Source organism: Halichoerus grypus, chromosome 1, assembly GCF_964656455.1.
Source record: "Halichoerus grypus chromosome 1, mHalGry1.hap1.1, whole genome shotgun sequence".
In the NCBI taxonomy this organism is placed as follows: domain Eukaryota; kingdom Metazoa; phylum Chordata; class Mammalia; order Carnivora; family Phocidae; genus Halichoerus; species Halichoerus grypus.
This window is the reverse complement of record NC_135712.1, coordinates 61,009,427-61,028,639: the sequence shown is the minus strand read 5'-3', so window position 1 is coordinate 61,028,639 and position 19,213 is coordinate 61,009,427. Positions and strand designations below refer to the sequence as shown.

The window sequence follows — 19,213 nt, the reverse complement described above, 5'->3', positions numbered from 1 at the left end:
ACAACCTTTTCTGGCAAGCTTTAGGCTCAACTATGAATCTGTCTAGACAATTCAGACTCCCTGGGATGCATGTGTGATTCTTATTTCCAAATGGAAAGCATTTGAAAACCGTAAACTGCATGTGTGTGGCCTTCTTCATTTTTCTTTTCTTCTCATGTTGTTTTCCCTCTTCTCCAAGCTCCTTCCCTTTTTCCACAGACCCAGGAACTTCCAATTACCTGTTGATCCCAGTGGAGTCAGTGAGCAAGAAGTCCAGGCACAGGGAACAAGGAGGCTGACGGCCAAGCCATGGCAGCCATAATGAAATCTGTGCAGGGAGCATCACCAGAGAGAGAACAAAGCCTAGAATTGCGGCCAGAACAGCAGGTCACAGAGATTTATCAAGGCTACGACATCTTGCAAAATTAAAGCTTTAGGATGAAAAGTATATATACACACATACATACCTATACACCTGTGTAGACAAAAAGACAGAATTGTCAGTGCAAAAGTAACACACACAGCCAGGTAATGCCAATCTTTTTATTTCTTTTAAATTAAATCTGTAAACTTCTTCTGCTAAATTCTATAGAAACATAGTATTAAGATAGGGAGTAGTACAGTATCATAAAATGTGCCTGAGATTAAACATCAGAAAACCAGAATTTAAATCCCAAATGAACCATTGGCTTATCATATGACATTATATGAACATCCACTTTTGCATCTATAAAATTGTGACAGTCAGAGTTGTTGAGCCCACAAAGCATTACTCACAAAAGGAAACTGAGATGTGTCGTATAGAGGATAGCTTTTTAAACATTACACTAGGGAATCATTTCCCAACTCTGATTACAAAGAGAGTCTTAAAGAACTAATTTATGAACCAACCGAGCCCTCACTATATCCTGACTTCATTGGGGAAAGATTTAGAGACATTGGCTACAGAATCCATCCCTCCCCCTGTTTTCTGGCCAGTACCAATTTTCTAGGAGAGGTTCTCTCAGGAACCAGGCCACTTCACCACATTGCACAGGTCATGAAATATTGCCAACACCAACTCATACACAAAATATGTGTACTGTCAATCACCAAATTTCTGAAAACAATTCTCTAAGACCACTTATTGCCAGCTACATAAAGTTGTCTAAGATTTCAGTTAGGAGAGCAGTAATTTGTTATAGACTAGCATCAGAATTCATTTTCATATGCCAAAAGGCTAATGTGAATGGTGCAGAAAGAACCTTTGTCTCTAGGGGCAAAGGAGGTGGATCCATTAATTTTTTTGGGGGTTTTTTTTTCTGCCCTACTTCCCTTTTATTTTATTCTCTGCTTGGGGGTGAGTTATTTTGACATGATTATGCACACTCATTCCAGCCTCCAAATCCACTATTCTCCACCCTCGCCTGCCAAACTCCAGCTATTTAGCCAGTGTGTGTGTGTTTGTGTGTGTGTGTGCATGCGCATACACACGCACATTTTTTAGCTTTTCTATCTAAATGCTGTTTTCAGAACAGGTCCAATAAAGATAAAGCTTCACATCTCTGCTAAGTCTGGCATAGGAATTCAACCAATATTTGAAGGAGAATCTGCTACATTGTCTCTTTTTGTTGCATGAATACTAGCCCCTGATGCTTTTTGATTTAGAATATTTTTTTGGCACTAAACCCATCCATGAGATAGCTTGGAATCTCCATTTGTTCCCTTGTGACTTTCTTGGCATTCAGCATTGCTGGTGTTTGCTTAGGAAGGAGAGGTCTATGGATTTGGGGAGCTCCTCAAGCCCATGTGTAGCCCTTTCTAACACCTCATCAAGGCTTAGTTGGCTGACTTGATTAGACCCAGGCAGAATAGTCATGAAGCTTACTGATGGGATTGCCCCAAGGTCCAACAACATACCCACTGTATGGTGCTCATTCATTTTAAGAACAAATAAATGGAGATAACCATAGATCGTTCATTAGGTCACCCTATATATGGCATAACTTGCTATTTACAGACTAGGATAGGAATAAAAATGTTTATTCTGATAATACACACTTCTATATGCACTGATGGATGGAATGGAAGCATCCTATAGAAAATGTTATTTCATGCTACTCCTACTGAGATCTATTATCCCTTGCTTCCTCACTGTAGTGGGTACAATGCAAAGGAAAAGTGATGCTCCTGTCCCCAAACAAAGTGTATTCTAAAGCTCAACTCTCCAGTATCACATGTGGCTATTTAAATTTAAAATAATCAAAATTAAGTAAAATTGAAAATTCAGTTCCTTACCTACACTAGCTGCTTTTTAAGTACTCAACAACCACATGCAGCTAGGGACTATCTCATTGAAAAACACATAAATAGAGCATTTCCCTCACTGAGGAGAGTTCTATTGGAGAGCACTGTAATTTCTCCAAATGCAGTCTGTACAGTTGTTCTTTCTGCTTATTAAAACCACAAATTTCTGGCACCATTCAAGGCCTGCTAAATCAAAATCTCTGGGGTGCAGTCTTTAAATCTGCATGTTAACAAACTTCTCAAATATTCTGTTTCTGCAGTGAAGTTTGAGAACACTTCAAGGTGTATGTCCTCACAGCCATTACACATTCAGCTCCCAGTCACCAAAATGTTGCCAAATATATTTTATTTAAAATAGTTCTCCCTTGCTCATTTTCTTCTCTCTCCTTTTCTCTCCTTCCCTCTCTCTCTCTCTCTCTCTTTCACTGAGTTATGTTTTCCCCATATATTTTGGGTCATACTATAATTCCTATTGGGAGAGTAATTACTAAATTGTTTTTGTTGAATTGATGACCAAGAATCTTTATATCTTCTCTTTGCCAGTGATCGCATAAGCAAACATCAGCAGAGAATAAAGTATAGAAAGTAGGAGCACCTAAAGAAATCAAAACTTCTCACCAAAAAACCTCATAAATCATAAAGTTTTTCAAATCTTCAGTGACACCTTTCTCCTTCTGCCAGTTCTTTGATTATTACTATCTCTAGCAGTTACGCAGAAAGGTAGAATCAGGATCCCGGGGATGAATCTCACCACTGGTTTTATATATTTATATATCAAATGAGATAAAATAAGGATAAGGATAACCAGCATTCCTTCCTCCAACCCCACCCCAAATTAGAAGGGTGTTGTGTGACCTCATGCATTCTTTTACTCAACTTTAAGGTTTTTGAGCAGGGATATCTGTTGCCTTCTGTGACAGTACTAACCGATCTGATCATACAAGTCAGTCCTAGAGGTCTCTTTTCCCCTTCTTTCATCTTCTTTCCTGCAGTGTAGGATTATAGGTTTGCCACCCCCTGCCTGGGAACTCTGAATGAGACCTAAAGAGAACTGGAATTTTCAACCAGTGTCCTAAATCACCATTATTAAGTCCGAAGAGCACATCCTGTACAGGAAAATTGCAGCAGCATATGGGCAGCCCTCTGCACTTCATATGTTATCCATCACATTACAGAGCCCCTGCCACATGTTCCTGAAGCAGCCAGGGAAGAACTTGGCTCCGTGCTTGCTGAGTAGGGCCTCTTAATCTGTTTTACCGCAAACAGTTTTGCCATTACTGTGGGCATCATGGACCCAGCTGATATTTGAGCTTTGTTCTGACAAATCTATAGCAAATAAACATATGACACAAAAATAATCCACTGAAATCAATGGAAAAAGGAACTAGAGAAATAGAGAAAGGGTTTATTGGTTACAAAGAGAGAAGGAGAAAAAAGCTCACCCTTTGAAGAGCTTTTATTTTGACAAATTTATTTATGTATACACACAGACATATACGTTTCAAATATATGGGTATATGTTAATGTTTCAAACGTATACTATATATTTCATTTTTATTTTTATTTTTTTTAAGATTTTATTTATTTATTTGACAGAGTGAGACACAGTGAGAGAGAGAACACAAGCAGGGGGAGTGGGAGAGGGAGAAGCAGGCTCCCCGCAGAGCAGGGAGCCCGATGCGGGACTCGATCCCAGGACCCTGGGATCATGACCTGAGCCAAAGGCAGGCGCTTAACTGACTGAGCCACCCAGGTGCCCCCGTATACTACATATTTCAAATATGTATACATTTATATGCTCCATACACACACACTCACATGTACCTCTCTGTGTTCATTAAATATTTATCAAGCGCTGACTATAAGTCAGACAACATGCTAGGCATTATGAAAGAAAAAAAGGTGATCAAATATGGACCTCGGTGCCTGCCCTCATTAGAGTCTAGTGAATGAAAACAGACATTAATTAAATAGTCTCAGAGATAAATGTAAAATTATAACTACCCTTTTGCTTCACAGAAGTATATCGTGCTATGAGTCTACAGGGAGTTTTTGTCTTAGTCTGACTGATAAAGGAAGGCATTCATAATGAGGTAAACAGTTGAGCTATTGGGATATTTGTGATGAGGTTACATGAAGAGGTAACAGTTGAGGCAGCAGCCTGTAAACAATTGTTTTATATCATACGCTCCAGATATGCATTTATTATGTATAAATTACCTATATATGTTCCTGCCTATGGATATTTCAATATTTAAAAGCATAACTTACCTTTAAGTTTAGGTAAAAATAAATAGAAATAAAAGTTTTCCCTTCCCCACCCCCGCACCCCTTCCCAGGGCCCAGAGGACTGACTGTCTTGCATTCCCCACAGGGCACATACATTCTACTTTGGGTCTCATCTTTGAGGATGTCATTATGTGGACCAAACAAAATGAGTAGGGATCGGGTAAGAGGAAGGAGTGAGCAACGTAGGCCTGAAAAGCTGAAAGGGGCCCAGTATGGATGGGAGAGAGAACGGACAGTTAGGTAAACCTCAAGAAGACCTTAGCTCCCAGACAAGCATGGCTTTGTCAAACCCAGTGATGTCTTAAGTCACCAACCTAAGACCAATGGGAAGCTGTGAACTGTTTTATCACTGAGTAAGAAGATTCCATTCGAATTTTGAGACAATCGTTTTCAATAATTGTGGAGAATGAGTTTTACCAGAGCATATTAAACCTTGAGCAACTGATTTTGTCAATGAATGGGTTGCTTAAGACAAATTAAATTTTATGAGAATACTCTTTGTGTTCCAAGCGTTGTTATTAAAAGTGCCTTTCTAAATTAGTCAAGGTACATAATGTACCAAGTGGCATAACAAATATAATTGAATCTTTGGTCTTGTAGTTCCTCAAGGTAGGCCAATATATATTTGTGATTGATAATTATCATGACCATGCTCATCATCGTCATCATTCTGAATCACATTTTCCTTTGGCATATTGCTTTATTGTGTGAAAATATGTAACCGAACAGGAAGTAAGTGCTTTCCTTGCATTAGCTTTGTTAATCCTCGCAAACACACTATGAGGTAGGTAGGCCCAGGAAAACCACTAGGCTGCTTATGTTATAGGTTATCATTGCAGGTTATTCCATGATATTACCTATTTTGGTAGATTTGTCCAATCTTCTGAATAAGTAAACACAGATTTAGAATGTTTACTTTGCTAAGAGTTCTAGTTGGTTGGTTGGTTTTGATGCTCTAAAAACAAGGATTGGACAACAATTTTGTATAAGATTTCTCTTGGGTTTCCTTTCTCTTATTTACAGAGTAAATCTACCAGATCTTGTTAGCCAATGGAATGAATGAGTAGTTGTTAGGCACTGTAAATGTCACAATTTAGACTAGATTTTAGTTAAAGGCAAATTGTTAAAACTATTCCTAAAGAAATCTTATGAGATTGAATGAAGAGGTTTCTAGGCCAAGTGCCCCTTTGCCCCTGGAACTTGTTCTCAGCCTTAAGCAAAGGCTGAGAGATAGATGATCTAATTGACCCAATGCCAATTCTCCTCTAAATAATATGACAGCTCACTCATAGTTTTCTATGAATTTGTAACAACATTATTATTATCATCTTATAAAACTCTTATTGTTCTGAATTAAATCCACTCTTGGTTTTATATACTACTATAAGTCTATACAAAAATAAAAAATAATTTTATACACACTGCTGCATTAAAGTTGGAATAATGGTCTGTAGTCCATTTAGTAAAATGGGACAATTTGAGAGTTCCAGGTTGATCTTTTTTTTTTCCCTTAATTACTGGAATCATTATTGGAAATATGTGTGGCCTTTCCAGCACCAAAGCTGTTTTCATTTTTGTTGAGTTCTTTTGCCTAGTCCATTTAGTAAAGAGATAGCACAGTTTGATAAGTCATCTCTTCTTAGGAGAAAGCAGGCCTTCCATAGCATGTGGCATAATTTACAGCCATTATTCAGGGGAAACCCTGCAGAGCTTAGCTCCTAAATATGGAATTGCTTTCATTTTCCTATAGTTGAGTTGAGTCATTAGCTAAGTCATGTAGGTACAGTCTGAGAAATCCCTTTGTGTTCTCAAATGGTCTGGAGTGGCCAAAAGATAACAGAGGGGCTTCAGCTTTAGAGGAACTTGAAAAGAGCATGAAATCAAACTCCAAGGAATTTCGGAACAGTGCATGTAGTGGTTTGAAACATTCAAAAAAAATTTTTTTTTGAAAAGATTCTTTTTTCAGTTTAAACACTTTTTTTCTGACTGTGTGTGTGTTTTTTAAGATTTTATTTATTTATTTGACAGAGAGAGACACAGCAAGACAGGGAATACAAGCAGGGGGAGTGGGAGAGGGAGAAGCAGGCTCCCCACCGAGCAGGGAGCCTGATGTGGGGCTCGATCCTAGGACCCTGGGATCATGACCTGAGCCGAAGGCAGACGCCCAACGACTGAGCCACCCAGGCGCCCCTATTTGTGTATTTTTAATGTAGGCCCTTTTTTAAGTAAAAAAGACAGTTTAAAAAACATTATCCACAATATCATGGAAAAGTAAATACTGATAATATTTTGGCAAATTTACTTCTAATCGTTTTTCAAGCATTTATTTGTAGAACTGAGACCATGCTCAGAGGCTCTTCTTTAATATAGGAAATGTTTATGTGCTTTTTAGTCTATAATTTACAAAACCAGTAGGATGGAATACAGGTACTGGATTCTAGTCCACACTTTTCTAATGATATGTTTATAACTTTAGGTAAGTTGTGTGTGTGTGTACTTAGAATGAATTTTATTTTGGGTTTTTTTGTTTGTTTGTTTTGCTAAATAAGTAAATTGGACTTGATCTCTGGATCTCCTACAGCTTCCACTTCACATGATCTTCTGTAATTTACATTACACCATTAGAATTCAATGTATATAAGAATATTAACCACATGATTTCTCTGCCTGTGTATCTAGATGCCCCAAACAGTGAGTCTAGCACATAGATGTTGCTCATTCAATATTTGTTGATCAATTAGTTTTTACAATAAAGTACTTAAGTGGAGTTGCAATCAATAGCTTTTCTAAGTGAGACAAGCTCAGTTTAGTACAACTGAAGCACAATACAGCAAAGTGGTCAAGCAGTGCAGGGTCATGGCGAAAAAGGCAAACTCTGAAGGCAGATTGCCTGGATGTACACACCAGCTCCTCCATTTACTAGCTATGACCTTCTACACATTCCTAATGACCTTCTACACATACCTAATGACCTTCTACACGTTCCTCATGACCTTCTACACATTCCTAGTGACCTTCTACACGTTCCAAGTGACCTTCTACACGTTCCTAATGACCTTCTACACATTCCTATGATGACCTTCTACACATTCCTAATGACCTTCTACACATTCCTAATGACCTTCTACACATTCCTAAGCTTTAAAGTTACTGATTGAATCACAGAATATGGGTAACAGTTGCAGGTAAATTATAGTGTGGTTATTAGGAATAAATTAGTATGCATGGGAAGCTGTTAGAAGGGTATCTGCCACATAGTAAAGCCCTCAAGAGATGTTTGCTATTAATCATGGAGTGTATTGCAAGAATGGGAATGAAAATAAGCCCAAAGAATGTCTTGGCATTTAACATTTTTAAAACATAATAAAATTAAAACAACTTTTGTACCTAGAGGTTTTATCACACTTGATCTGGGGCCAGAACTAAACAAGCCTGGTGAGGAAGAATGGTCCAAGAATTTTGTTTAGACTAAAGGTAAGGGATAGTTAGGTAGGTCTGAGGTCAGGCCCAGAATAGTCAGATAATCTAAAAAGAAGAAAACACTGAACAGAACTATAAGAAATTCTTAAACCTTTGTTCCCCAACTAATTGCTGGGCTTACGGCTACAGTCTTGTGTCAATTCTGGGTGCCTCATTTAAAAAGAAACATGCACCTATTCAGCCCTCTCCACATATCTAGAAGCAAGTGGCCAGCAGAGTTTGTGGTGTGGGGAGGTGAAGGGAGTTCTTTGGTCTGTGTGTTCAAGAACTGGTGAAGTTGAGTGACCTGCTCCTTCCCAGCAGAGTTCATCGAGTTCCTGGAGTTTGGTCTCCATGGGCAGCGCTGGCACATGGCAGTCACTGTGTCCAATCTGCACGGTTCAACAGCAAAGCCTGATTTTCCTGTCCCTCCCCTTCACCTTAACTGAACATCTTGAGGAAGGAAACTGAACTGATACACAGAAGAGGCATAATAGATATTTTTGTATTAAAAAAAAAAAAAGTGTATTTAAAGATGGAGTGGACACCGGCTTCTGTATTTAGAGTTACAGTGAATTTTATGTGGTCCCCAATCAAACCAATGTCCCTCTGGTCTCCAGACCTCTGAAGATATCATTGCGTTCCTTTGGAATGCCCATTCCTGCTCCTTATACTTGCTTAACTCCCACACATCCTTAAAAACTCAACTGACATGTGACTATCCTTAGGAAACCCATTCTTACTATGTCCCCTCCACCTCAGTTCGGGCTGAGATGAATAAATGCCCTCCTTTGTAACCCAATTACACCCTATACGTATGATGTTTCTCTCATGATCTAATGCAACATGCATAAATTCTACTATTACTTTTCTGTCTCCCTCATTAAATTACAAGGTTCTTGATGCCTACAGACTTTGAATTTCAGCTCAGTATCCTCAGGGCCTACCTTTGCTCAATGTACGGAAGGATTTTTGAAATAATAGGGTTTAAAATGGACTGTGTCAAGAAGAAGCTCTATACTAGTTAAGGGTGGAATAGAGCCTATGGCTATATGCCCTGCCTCAACCGAGATTCTATGGAATGACTTTCCCCATCCTTACAGGGGATCCAGTAGGACACTACCTGGAAATACTTTATGAGCCAAAGATAGTTCACATATGCTAAAGTAGTGAAATTGCTTTTCTTTAGTACATTTAGCAATTTAGATTTTTACCTGTTCAGCAGGTTTCTCTTCTCCAAATTAGTAGTTTGTATTATACCAATATATCTTCATATTTTTCTTTGTATTTTAAAACTTGCTTCTCATATTTTCAGGTCGCATTAAAAACTGCTTGTTCCCTCTCTTATGACATTTTCTAGCCCTTGAGATAGTTAGCTATGTGCCTCTTTTTATCACATCCTTAACCATTATGGCTTCTGTAAGCTTGCATCACTCAGCATCAAATACATTTCCTTGGCCCTCAGCCCCATGCAGTCTTCTGCCCTTTCTGTCCATCTCCATTTCTAGCTTTTCTTTGACCGGTTTTTTTTTGTTTTTTGTTTTTTTGTTTTTTAAGAGAGAAAGAGCGCAGGGGGAGGGGTAGAGAGAGAGAGAGGGAGAGAGAGAATCTTAGGTTCTATGTTCAGTGTAGAGCCTGACACCAGGCTCGATCTCACAATCCTGAGATCATGACCTGAGCCAAAACCAAAAGTTGAATGCTTAACGGACTGAGCCACCCGGGCGCCCCTGGCCAGTCTTCATTGGTAATAGAAATGCCATTTTTCACTTTTCTTTCTGCTACCATGTAGTTGGTATTTGAATTATTTCAACTAATGCATCCATTTGCAATTTTTAAAAAAGTCATAATAGTCCTCCTAAAAAATACCTCCTTATTCTTGAGGCTTTCAAAAGTTTCTTTAAGCTAAATGTCTAAGGATATTTAAGTTGACAGGTGCAGACATTAGACTCAATTATCAAACAATAGCTAGAGTCCACAATAAGGGAGAATAATTAGCTATTTTATGAATTAGAGATCTATTTGTACATTGGGAATTTAAAAAAAATAATTTGTTGACTTAAATAACCTTCAGGCCTTGATTTCTTGTGTTAGTTTAATTGAAAATGATGACTAAGCTCAGGCCTCTGCTGTGAAAAGCAAGTGTGTGAAATTCTAACACATTCGTGAGGTCAGGAGAGTATAATTTACTAATTAAAGCACGCTAAATGATTTTAATAAAGTCCATCTACTTTCGAATCAGCTTTATACATTCAGTTCAACATTGTATTAAGTCATCTAATAATTGAACATGTTAATTGCAATCAGATTAATGAAGGTCATTATTGCTTTTTCATATATACCGTGAGTAATATTCAGAGCTATAATAGGCAGATATTTGCTGTTTCAACCATATATATATATTTTGGTAGAGATGTCAATATACAAGGCGTTTTCATGTATCTCTCAGCTGCTGAAGTCAGTATGTGTATGAGAAATGCTTCCAGTCACTCAGAGCCCCCCTTTTAAAAAAAATGATATTTATTCAAGAGCTTCATCGAAAAAGAAGTGCATCACCACCACAACAGTCTCCTTCCCTGAGATCTTGCAGGGTAACCGTACATATTCAGATAAATGGACCACTGAATGCTGTCTGTAATAGCAATAGCTGGTACCTCTCAGATAACGCTGAGCTGCCCAGCCCCCATAGATGAGAAAACAGGCAACAACTAAGTCGAATTTTTATAGATCTGAAGTCTGCTGAATACCCATTGAAAGAGAGCAAAATGTGCATTAGACCTTACTGACAAATGCCCAAGTTTCAATCTCTCAAACAGTTTTGCAGACCAACAAAAAACAGGAGTGAAAGGGATTATCTCCATCCTCAAATTTTCAACATGGTCAAAGGGACTGTAAAATCCTTCTGGTGAGCAAGCCAGATTTAATGGTCGGGAACAAATGCTTCTTTAGTCACAGGCCAAGCCTTTTGGATTTGTTGTAATTTCCTGTTAGGGGCAGCAAAGGCAGTGTGCAACCTCCTCTCCTACCCCACCCTGCCCTGCAGTCCCCTTCGCCATTCTGTTTTTCTCTTCCTCTTTCCTTTCTCTTTCTTCCAGCACAATTCGAGCTATACTGCGGGTTCTCCTGGAGGCTGCACTTGGAGAGCGGGAGGGCCATATTGTGATCCATTCACCACAATTCTGCACCTAAACCCACTCTCCAGAGAAGTAAATATGTACCCAAACTGCTAACTGTAAATATAATTGGTGCCTAGTGGAAGGTTGAACAGAGCACTAACAACAGACCATTAGGGGCTGAATAGATGATCTTATGCAATCAGTTGCTCTGTGACTGTGCCTTAGCATAGCAGTGGGCCCCTACTATAATTAGTCTTTTCGTAGTCTGTGCCATTTTCTCTATTGATGTCTGTGATTGCGGAGAGCAGAAAGTAGGTGCTGTTGTCCAAAATCAGTAGTTTGCTATATGCATATACTACTGCAAACTGCTGTCATTCTTTTGAAACATACTGGGGACTATTGTTCAATATCAGTTACTCATTTTTTCTGAGTCTGGAATAGACAGACCTCTTTCTGTTTACCAGTCGCATGTTAAATTACTCTGACAGATGCATTTTTAAAGGCAAGTAAATTCAGTCCCTGAGATTAAATGGATCAAAGATGTTGGATGGCTTGTCATTATCTTCTGGTGTCGTTAACTCACTAGGACTTACATATCCAAGAATTTCCCACACAGCTAGAAACTGCCTTGACTTATTAGCGGCTCCATATCTACCTCGAACACTGGTTTGTGCTCCAAACAACTTCTTTTATTTGGAATTGGGTGTAACTACAAAGGTAAAATGACCAAAGTCCTTTATGTTGCAGCAACATATAAGGTTTTTGCTTCAAAATATAGGAGAACAAGGTAAATTTCTTGCATTGCTCCTCACTGGACTAACTTGAGGTCTTCCTAATAATCATAATCCAGAGAAGGTGAGCAGGAACTACCTATGTGACATTTTCTAAACATTAATCCGTGTCTGCAAAATAACTCTCTGTTCCATAGAAAAGGATTTTGGCTAACTGGTCAATTTGTGTGAGTAAATAATCAACAAATCCAGCACAGTTCCTTATTTGTTGTTGATGTTCTTGTTTAGCTCTGAGGGTACACATGCAAACTGCACACCATTCCTTATGAACAGAAGAAGCATACATTTTTGTAGAAAAAAAAAATCAAGGATTAGGACATGATGAAGGAAAAAATGCTTTAAAAATGCCACAAATCTCCAAGAAGAGTGTTTGGAAATCTTAAAATTAGAATTAGGTGAACTGCAGGAAAAATGTGTAAGGACAAAAAATTATATATTAGTTTCATTCAAATTAAGGGAAAGAATAAAGAAGAGCTAGGTTCAGATAAAAAGGAAAGAATAGAGCCACTCTTTTCCAATTTTGAAATTGTCATTTAGGTAATGAAGAAAGATTTTTAAACTGGAAAAGATGAAGCTCAAAACATGCAGAAATACAGAGAGCATCTAACTAACTTAAGTGACTTTTGTTGTCCTTGATCATACGAAATATGCCCCAGTGCCTGCTGATAAAATCAATAAAACTGATTTGGGATTTTTGAAAAATCAAAGATAATGGACCAGAAGACCAGAGATGAGAAAAACTGGGTCCCATTTTTTTTTAAAGAGTGAGGAGTAGATGTCTTCAACCATACAATGTAGGACCTGTTACCAATTCTTGAACAATATTACATACAAGTTACTAACTTAATTGTGAGAAAAGAAAATGGTGGTTACTCTGAGCTGGGACGGGGTCACTGAAAATCAGGTGATGTCAGACTGACCTCATGTGCTTTTCTGACCATTTTACAAAACTGTTTATTAGAAGACGAGAATATGTAGCATAGATGAATATTAGCAAAACATGAGAGGGTATATGCCCTGATACCATTGGTGACAGAATGGAGAAAAATGAGTAGAATTTTTAACCAACTGAGCCACCCAGGCTCCCCTTAAAAAAATGAGTAGAATTTTTAAAAACTGAGCTCACCCAGAGGGAATTTCTTAAGGTAAGGATCAACATTACTTTTAATGGATTCTATGAGGAGATAGAGCACAGAGATTGGGCGTGTAATAAGAATGTGGTTGAACACATAACATGCTGAAGAGCAGACCTGGAATTTTAAAAGTTTTCAGGAATTTGGAATAATAATACAATCTCAGAAAATAAGACTGCAAGAATATATGCCAAGTTGTTGAACATTTAGATATATGGAAAAAAAAAAAAAACAACTCTGCTGTCAAGTTGACTGCAGTTTCAATTCGAATCAATAGTCTGACAAAGTTATACCAAAAATAAAGAGAACCTTAGGTTACATTAGAATTAAGGGGAATAATGACCCACCTTTACCTCTAACCATGAGATACTAATTACACAGTTTTCATCTTGCCCAATTTTTTTTATGATTCATATTAATTCCTTCAACAATACCTGTAAGTTGTGTTTCAGCCTCCTCATACCACAAAAATGGGGCATTCTATTTTTATATAGTTAAAATTGTCATAAATGTCTTCTTTTAGGCCCAAATTGACTTGCCTGTAACTTTTATCAAATAGATATAATTCTGTTCACTTGAATCACACAGAAAAGTCTTAATCCATCTTCTATCTGACAACTCTTTAGGTATCTAAGAATTTCTTTCATTACCCTTGTCAGATTGTATTTCCCTTTTGAAATATACACTATCATGCCAACATCTCCTCTTTTGTTAGTGTTGCTATTCATTCATACAACATATAGTTACTATTCCAATTGATGTGCTAGTACTGGTGATGGAAAGAAAAATAAGACTTTCTCTGCACTCAAGGAGGCATTTTGTCTAAAAGGAAACAACATACTATTGACTTATATTGGGCTCTTTGTCAGCTAAGATCTCTAAGGCTTCTTTTGTTTCTACAAGTAATAGCAGATATTAAGTCATGTCTCACCTATTTTACCCATGTACATAGTGCAGTGCCAAGCCCACTGAAAAAGATATGCTTCGTGGTCTGATAATATTAAATTGTCTTAAATTTGTAAATTCAAAGCCACCAGCTTATATTAGGGATCAGTTATATTCCAAGTACAACTCCTACTCTTAAGACCACCAGCCTAGTGGTAGATGAAGAAATATAAACCAAGAATCACATTATAATGTTATATATTTTAGAACAGAAATATGTAATGAATGGTACTGGAATACAGAATGAAAAGCAGAAACTATTTTGCTGTTTGCTATTTCAGTGAAAAAGATTCATTCACAATTGCCCATATGGCACTTTTTTTAAAAGACAGTTGGCATATGAGATTTTATTTTTTAAGAACTGGAGCTAATTACCTGGGGAAGACTAGAGGAAAATCTGACTGCTATCACCCAAATAATTGAAAGGCTAATATATAGAGATAGATATAGATATTTGGCTCTGGTTCTCTGAAGAACCCTGACTCAAACAGAATGAGAATTCCAAAATAGGCCTAATAGGAGTTTCAGAAAAAGAGAGTACAGGTATACCTCAGAAATATTGCAGGTTTGGTTTCAGGCCACCACAATAAAGCAAATGTCACAATAAAGCAAGTCAGAGGATTTTGTTTGTTTGTTTCCCATTGTATATAAAAGTTATGTTTATACTATACTGTAATTTATTAAGTATGCAATAATAGCATTATGTCTAAAAATACACATATACCTTAATTACAAATATTTTATCACTAAAAATGCTAACCATCATTTGAGCTTTCCGTGAGTTATCTTTTTGTGGGTGCAGGGTCTTGCCTCTATGTTGAGGGCTGCTGACTGATCAAGGTGGTGGCTGCTGAAGATTGGGCTGGCTGTGGCCATTTCTTAAAATAAGACAACAATGAAGTTTGCCCCATCAATTGATTCTTCCTTTCATGAAAGATTTCTTTGTAGCATGAGATTCTGTTTGGTAACATTTTGTATACAGTGGAACTTCATTCAAAATCGGAGTCAATCCTCTCAAGCCCTGCCACTGCTTTATCAACTAAGTTTATGTCAAATCCTAAATCCTTTGTTGTCATTTCAACAGCCTTCACAGCATCTTCACTAGGAGTAGATTCCATCTCAAGAAACCACTTTCTTTGCTGACCCATTAGGATGCAACTGCTCTTCCATCAACATTTCATCATGAGATTACATCCATTCAGTCACATCTTTGGGCTGTAATTCTGGTTCTCTTTCTATCTCCACCACATCTTCAGTTAACTGCAGTCAAATCTTGAAGCTTCAAAGTCATCAATGACGGTTGGTATCAACTTCTTTCAAACTCCTGTTAATGTTGATCATTTGACCTCTTCCCATGAATCATGAAAGCTCTTAATGGCATTTAGAATGGTGAATCCTTTCCAGAAGATTTTCAATTTCCTTTACCTAGATCTATAGAAATATCACCATCCATGGCAGTTATAGCCTTACAAAATGTATTTCTTAAATAATGAGACTTAAAAGTTGAAATTACTCCTCACTCTATGGGCTGCAGAATGGATGTTGTGTTAGCAGGGATGAAAACAACATTGATCTCATTGTACATCTCCATCAGAACTCCTGGATGACAAGTTGCATTATCAATGAGCAGTAATGTTTTAGAAGAAATCTTTTCTTTTTTCTGAGTGCTAGGTCTCAATAGTGAGTGGGCTTAAAATATTCAGTAAACCATGTTGTAAACAGATGTGCTGTCATCCAGGCTTTGTTGTTCCATTAATAGAGCACAGGCAAAGTAGATTCAGCATAATTCTTAAAGGCCCTATGATTTTTGGAATGGTACATGAGGACTGGCTTCAACTTTAAGTTACCAGCTGCCTTAGTCTGTAATAAGAGAGTCAGCCTGTCCTCGGAAGCTTTGAAGCCAGGCATTGCCTTCTCCTCTATGAAAGTCCTAGATGGCATCTTCTTCCAATAGAAGGCTTTTTCATCTACATTGGAAATCTCTTGTTTAGTGTAGCCATGTTTATTAATGATCTGAGCTAGATCTTCTGGAGAACTTGCTGCAGCTTCTCCATCAGCACCTGCTGCTTCCTCTTGCACTTTCATGTTATGGAGACGGCTTCTTCCCTTAAACCTCATGAACTAACCTCTGCTAGCTTTCAACTTTTCTTCTGCAGCTTCCTTACTTCTCAGCCTTTACAGAATTGAAGAGAGTTAGGACCTTGTTCTAGATTAGGCTTTGGCTTAAGAAAATGTATGGTTGATTTGATCCTTTATCCAGACCACTGAAACTTTCTCCACATCAGCAATAAGGCTGTTTCACTTTTTTATCATCTGTGTGTTTACTGGAGTAGCACTTTTAATTTCCTTCAAGCACTTATTCTTTGGCATTCACAACCTGGCTACCTGGCTAACTGTTTGGTGCAAGAGGCCTAGCTTTTGACCTATCTCAGCTTTCGAAGAGTCTTTCTCACTAAACTTAATCATGTCTAGCTTTTGACTTAAAGTAGAGATGTGTGACTCTTCCTTTCACTTGAACACTTAGAGGCCATTGTAGGGTTATTAATTGGCCAAATTTCAATATTGTTCTGTCTCAGGAAATAGGGTACCACAGGAAGGGGAGACAGATGGGGAACAGCCAGTTGCTGGAGCATGTCAGAATACACACATTCATGGATTACGTTCACCATCTTATATGGCGTGGCGGTGGCACACCTAAACTAGAACAGTAACATCAAAGATCAGAGATCACTGACCATAGGTCACAATAGCAAATATAATGATAATGAAAAGTTTGAAATACTGTGAGAATTACCAAGATGTGACACAGAGACACAAAGTGAGCAAATGCTGTTAGGAGAAGTGAGCAAACACACCAATAGACTTGCTCATTGCAGGGTCACCACAAACGTTCAATTTGCACAAAATGCAATCTGCAAGGTGCAATAAAGCAAAGTGGGATAAAATAAGGTATGCCTATTTATAAGATGGGGAAGAAGAAATATTCAAATGGGATAATAGAGAAGGTGAATAAATTCAAAAGCTCATTATTTTGAAAAGGCTAATAAAATAAGAAAGTCTATGCAACGTTTGATCAAGTAAAAAAAGAGAAGGCAGAAAAATCATTGGTATGTATAAAAGGCTGCATCATTAAGATATAGTAGAAATGTTTATATCATAAGAGCAATAAATAAACATTTTTAAGCCAACACACTAGAAAACTTAGATAAAATGCGTATTTTTAGAAAAAAAATAAATGATAAAACTTATATAAGAGGAAATGAAAAATTGTTTTTTTACCTTTTTTTTTTTTCCATTATTCGCTTTGGTGAGGAGAACTAATATATGTTCTAAAGAGGATGACTTAAGTTGATAAGCAACGTTAAGGAGTCATTCCTTTCCCTGCCTTGTTCTGTAATTTAACTTGGGATTTGGGGAAGTTATTAGTGAGAATAGGAAGGTATAGAAATAGTAATGAGAATAGGGGGCATAATGGAAACAGAGGAAGGAAGAGGAGAAGGTGAAATAGAAGGCTGAGAGTGTGCTACTTCTTTTTCCAGCTAGAATTATTTTTTCACCCTTCTTTACTAATGTACAACATTCTGAAGTATCCCTCCCTCCACTTCTTCTCACCCTTCTCCTAAACCCCTTCTATTCATCTATCTTCTACCTTCCCGTATGTAGAAACAGTAGGAAGTAGTTGAATGGTATGTAACAGGGAGAATTCTGTTTATAATGAGGTGGTCTACACGTATGTCATAGTTCTGCCACTTACTGTAAATAAATTTTAATATAAAATATAATGGTTTCAAATAAACTATAAATAGAATTTCAGTCACCTTGGCAGTGAGTTATTTGAGACATTTTAGTAGAAATGAATGGAACTTAAGCCATCAACTCTAACCAGTTGGGCAATGGCCTCCTCCTAACTATAATATATACAATATATATATAAATCCATGTATAACTATATATGGATTTTATTTTTGTGACTATTCCATTCAGGCCAAGGTAAATCCCTTTTAGTTATCAAACTCCAAGCCTACAGAGAAAATCACTGATCATTTTTCGCTTCTCCCTCTTCTTCCTATGCTTTCCAGTAACCTGAATTTCCCATTTTATTTGGATTAGTTGAAACATTCCCCCTCTATAGTTTCACTTTCTTGAAATTATGACCATTTCAGCAAATGAATCCCAAGTATGTATTTTATCTACATTAGTAAATATAAGCACTTAAGATCTATCTTTTGGGCAAAATTACATGAATGTTATTCTGCTATAAACCTGTTGCTATCTATTGCCTTAAAGTCTCAATGTTTTTGTGTCTTGTTGCCATCATGTAAAAAATATGAATTACGTTCTGTACCTTCTTTAGTTTAATTTAGCTGATCTGATTTTCAGAGGAATTGCTGAAAATTAGCTTTTCAAACTGCTTACCAGTTTTCTAAGATGATCCAGTCATTCTGGCCTATCCAGCACTAAAGTAACCTTCCATCACTGTCACTTGGGTATGTGATCTCATCACATTTAAATAATTGTAATTAGGAAAAGAAATTCAGGTAGTGGTTTGACTTACTATTTAAAAACAATCATGTGGTTTTTCATTCACCTGTCAAAATGTGGTCCCGTCTACAAAAACAGGTCCCGGTGCTCTCGAATCAGATTAATTTTAGAAACACTGTCACCTGGTGGTATATTCAAGTGATTGCACTTGGCTTTTCCTCAAGTTTTTTCAGTATCCATGTCTACAGGAGAAATGAATCAACCTCTAAAAAATTAAACAAAACATCTTAATTTACCAAGTGTAGTTCAGAGTGAGAACTACCAGACCCTTTCCATCATGCTATGAGACTTCAATTCAAAGACCGAAGATCATTCCTCATTCTGACAAGTCCAACCTAGTGTTCAGGGATCCTTTGGGTCTCCCCTCCATGTCTGTAATCACATGTATTTGTAACTTGTAGAAACTTGAAGAAATCGTGGTAACATTTTGGGCTGATAAAACCATCTCTCTTTTATTGTGCTTCTTTGCTTATTTGGAAGAGTAGAACATGTATTCCGTAAGAACCACAGGCAAGATACTGTACCCCAAAGAAAACTCTGTCTGCAGGCACAATGCTCTTCTCTCTATACTGAAATGAGTCATACAATGCACGGCTGGTGAGAGAACAGAAAACAGTGTTGTCTCTTCCTACATCTTCCCCATTCTTCCAAATACAGGAACCATGAGAAGCATTAT

The 19,213-nt window shown here is 37.5% G+C and overlaps 1 protein-coding gene across 3 annotated transcripts in view; it reads left to right on the top strand.

The window, feature by feature from the left end:
• The window catches only part of LSAMP (limbic system associated membrane protein), a 645,767-nt gene that overhangs the window by 271,960 nt on the left and 354,594 nt on the right, over window positions 1-19,213 (top strand). The window lies entirely within an intron of this gene.